The 5,072-nt window shown below is 28.5% G+C and overlaps 1 long non-coding RNA gene across 1 annotated transcript; it reads left to right on the top strand.

Moving 5' to 3' along the window:
* The first annotated feature begins 876 nt into the window (after positions 1-876).
* Positions 877-2,159, top strand: LOC147923933 (uncharacterized). The gene is made up of 2 exons (XR_015586161.1): positions 877-973; positions 1,778-2,159. It is a non-coding gene; the product is annotated as an uncharacterized LOC147923933 (long non-coding RNA).
* Positions 2,160-5,072: the final 2,913 nt, after the last annotated feature.

Below are 5,072 nucleotides of genomic sequence, written 5' to 3'. Positions count from 1 at the left end.
TAGGACTGATATTCACACTGCTGGTTTTGATTCTTTTTATGACATATGTTGGTTAACTGGCTTTATGTTATTGGTTTTGTTTATCGCTGGTTTGATTGATGGTTTGATGGCATGTTTTAATCGGTAGAATTGATTAGTAATTTTGAGGCTATTAATTAATTGATTAAAAACCTGGATTGGTTCCATTTAAAGATGATACTAAAAATATGACACTTAAATATATTAAATATCACTCATGAATTTGGTGTGAATATTTGTTCGTCATTTGTAGACAAACATGTCTAACAACTATTGTTTTTAAGTTGATATTCATTCTGGTTAATGCATTTTGGGTAAGAGAGTTCAAGAAAATGATTTACACCACAGATACACGATCCCGATAAAACACTAAAAAGGGGTATAGGAAACAAAGATCTTGAAAGAACATTTTTTAGTGGGAAACATGAGAGTACATAACTTCTGTATCATCTTAAACAAGTAATAACATGTAAACTTATTTTTTAAATGATAATTAATCCAAATAAATAACGAAGAGTGAGAGCTAAAAAAAAAAGTTTCTATAACAATATAATGAGCAACAATCTAATAACAATCAAAAACAAAATACAAGAGAGAAAAACAAATCATGTATATCTTTAAAAAAGAAAAAAATCTTTGTGGTCCACAGTCAACATTTTTCACACAGAGATTTATTTACTTTGACTATTTTTAAATTTATTACTTTAAAATAAGAGTATCTAAAGGTAATAAATCTCACATTGTTTGACAAAAAAAAAAAATCTCACATTTAATAATTAATATTGACCAAAAAGAGGGAAATAATCCAACCAAAAATCTAATTATCATTGAGAAATTTATATAAAAAAAATAGATGTAGAGATGCTTTCTGTCTATTCAATTGAGTTTTTTATTTTTTGCTAGCTCATTTGGTATATAAGATATTTTTGCTTGCTCATGCTTGTAAAATATGATGGTAAATCTCTTAAAGATCTTATTATTTACTTACAAACGTTTTCTTTTAAATATATAACTGCTTTTATAAGTTTTTCAACAGATTTTTGCACTCAACCAGTAATGAATCTGGCGCTAAACTGTCTAATTAATTATACTTTTTTATTGCAATTATCTCAAATTGATATAATTAGTATATTGATTCCAGTTGTTTTGTCATTTTAATTTTAGAAGCATCATGTTCTTAGAAATCTAGATGAATTTTTCAACCCGAATTTGTTTTCATAAGTTTTGAGTTTGTTTATTTCATCAATTTTTTGTCACCATAGTATATATATTTTTAAATAAACTAAAGAACAAAAATCTATTCATGTTAATTTTTTGCAACAAATTTTGGTGGCCAAACCATTAGCGTAATATTACAGTTTTTTTAAGATTTAGCGTGAATTATTTTTTTCTAAGAGGTTTGATGAATTATTTCCTAGGTTATTTTTAAGCAAAAATATATTTTAGAAGATATCTGGATCTTAATGATTTTTGGCTATTCATCCATTTAGTTGTATATATATATTTTCTTAAGATGATTTGAAAATATTTTTCTCATTGAAATTTATGAATACCATCTATTCAAATATCTCTCTTTATTTATTTGCATGTATTATTTACATTGAGATGGATAATTCATTAAACCTAATATTTGGGAGATAAACTTTCTCAAAATATATTTCAGGAGTTTAAAATAATATTGCAATTTTGTTGAATAATTTTTTCTATGTTACAGTATTGTTTAATTTGTTTATTAATCAGTATTTTGTTTATCTTATAGAATACAAACTATGAAAAATAAATAGACAGATCCAGAGTGGGAGCATCTCTTACAATAGAAGGATTTTATGAAGAATTTTCTATTCGTGAAGGGATCCAGAATGGAAAGCACCCATTTCAATGATTTCGTAAAGGAAAAATTATGGTGAGTTTTTAAATACAGTTTTGCTCGATAGTTTAAATTAAATTTACCTTAAACTACAAGAAACTTATGTATGTCAACGATCCAATTCGTTGTAAATTCTTCATAAATGTGGTGTACATCAATATAGCGATGAAAATCAGTTCGTTGTGAATTTATCAAAATACATCTATATTCGACGTAAGTATGACATATCCTTGTTAAAAAGTTAATTTTTCGTTAATAAATCGGTTCTAAAACATTTCTCATAGTACTTCTTTACAAAGAAAAAAATCCCAAAGTAAATGAAATATAAACTAAGTAAAAATCTAAAATAAGTGATAACTAAAATTTCCTTGTAAAAAAATCTATGCATATTTTATCTTTTTGTTTTAAATCTCGAAAATATTTGGTCTAACAAATACTATATTATGTAGAGTAAGATCTTTACTAAATTAAATGACTATATATATATATATATATATATATATTTATGTTTAAAAAATATTGTCAAGAAATTACATACGATCAAATAGTCAGCCACGATAAACATATAGTATGAATTATTTGAATAAATGATAAAGACATAGATATTACAGACAAAAACAACATCATCCTTTTCGAAATAAATGTACAAAATTAACTTATCGAACAAATGATTATAAAAATATTATATTTTACCAATTTCATTAAATTGACGAAATTGTTTTAGTTGAGCAAATTGTACGGAGAAATGTTTGATGAAAGCATTAAACGCTAGATTTCCCATGGTGAAACTTTGTTAGGTCTTGCAAATGATGAAAGCACATGTCAGTTCACATAACAAGCCATAGTTAATTAGTAATGCTATAATGTTATTTATTACACTTAATGTATACTGACATAAAGTAATAAAAGGGTTAAAAGAATTTTACTTGTAAGATTCGTTATTCTGGAACGATTATTGGTACAATCTCGTTGGAAGAATATAGAATGGCGAAGCCTACAAGTAATATTCTTTTCACACGTTTATTACATTATTTCAAAGTATATTTTGAATGTAATAAATAATTTACTACTAATTAACTATGTTTTTATCTTGTGCAATGGGATGAGTTTTCACCATTTCCAAGACCTGATAAGGTTTCACCTTGAGAAACGAAGTATTTAAATATTTTATCACATATTTCTCAGACAATTTTGCTCAAGAAAAATATATTCTCATCGAGTTAATGATATAGTAAAATACAACACACTTATAATCATTTGTTTGATATGCGAAAACTTATTTACAAATACTTTTTTCATTCCAACTATTTCTATTTATAGGTAAAACATCATCAAATTGTTGGACATAAAAAAAAAAAAAAAAAAAAATAGACAATCGATCATGAATACTCTAATTAGTGTTCTTCTGTTTAGTTCTTGAGATGTAGTTTATGTTTTCAAAAGTCCATCAAATTGGCTAAAGAGTGGCTCAATCTTAGCCATGCCAAAACCGAACTATAACAAATAACAAATAGATTAATATATTAAAGAAAAGGATAGCTGCAAAATTTCTAAAGTGATCTAGCCACACCTTCGAAGATTAAAGATCCCATCTGTTCCTATCTCTCTTAAGATCAAACGTTTGACTATATGCAAACTTTGACACCACCCAAGGTCCAAATAAGCATAAACTAGTATGAAGATTGTGATTCTTCTTTTATATTTATGTGACACTAATGTATTCAAAGAAAACATTCAATGTTTTAACACATCAATTATATTTTTGGAAACAATTTTTTTAAAGCTTTCACGACTTTACTGTTAAATTTGGACTTATCTTGGACTTCTAACTAAAAATCAATTGGCAATTAGTAGATTGACCCTAACCCTTTATATATTAATGATAGTCCCTTCAAACTTTAGATGTGGGACTTGGATTGTATCCCAACAATCTTCCCTTCAAACCAAGGACCACATGTGGTTTCTTAACACGCCTCCTCGAGATGATAACTCTATCTCGAACCGATCTATGGCTACACTTCGCATATGAGCATGTTAAGTATACCACATCATAATCATGCAAGCTAAGTAAATGTTGGGATATAATCCGAGTCCCACATCTGAAGTTTGAAGGGACTATCAGTAATATATAAAGGGTTAGGGTCAATCAACAAATTGCCAATTGATTTTTAGTTGGAAGTCCAAGATAAGTGTAACACCCGTACCGTCACAAAAGATGGAACAACATGTAATCCATCCGGTCTGGACAAAAACGTTTCTTTCTTTAAAATTCACCAACGAACAAACTTCAAACTGTAACTCTTGAACTTACTAACCTGGGAAAAAGGAAAGAAGGGGGTGAGTAAACAAGTTTACTCAGTGAGGAGATCAAACTCTGCCCACTGGACATAAAGTAATACCGTTCCAAATATAATCAACAACTATTACTTAGCATAGATTCAGAATGTTTATCAATCAAACAAACAAGCAAACATCTTATTTCTCCTCAATAACTTTCATCTTATTTTATGCACTTTTGTGGCAACTACCACATTCAAACATTTTTGCTTCTTTACATTACTTAGTAAGTTTTACTTTCCTTATAGGTTTGGCCATTATCACTTTTTCTAGCTCACAAACCCCATTCCTGGAAGACCACGGCCCATAGCTCGGTTCTTCCCGTACTGCTCGTCAGTGGTTTATGACCTGCAATGAACCCGTCGGTCCATTACAGTCCAACATTCTCAAGTATCTTTTCTTTTCTCATCTCATTATACGTTCATAATTATATTTATAATAATATATATACGTTAACTCATAACATCAAATCATGTAACTAATGTGCTTCACATATATCATGTTACTAGCAACCTACTCTATCATGCACACCAATCCACACAAACACTTTCAATCAATAAACAATTCTCGAGTCTATACTCAGCAACTATCAAAGAGAACATAAGGAAAGAGGCTACTGTTATCCGCAAATACCACCCTCACCTTAGCCATTGGATTGAATCCTTAGTTTATAACTAGCATCAACAGAAAACCCACTTCAACAACAATCCTGAAGCTGCAACGGTTGAGATTAACCGATCAATGATTATTTCCAAATAATAATCTATGATTTAATCTAATATCCAAACCAACTTCTAAGTCTTGATAAACTGATTTGATATTCCTCCAATTAAATTAATTAGAATGATTT

This window comes from Camelina sativa, chromosome 17 (assembly GCF_030686135.1).
Source record: "Camelina sativa cultivar CO46 ecotype springtype chromosome 17, ASM3068613v1".
NCBI lineage: Eukaryota > Viridiplantae > Streptophyta > Magnoliopsida > Brassicales > Brassicaceae > Camelina > Camelina sativa.
This window is presented reverse-complemented; position numbering and strand designations above follow the sequence as displayed.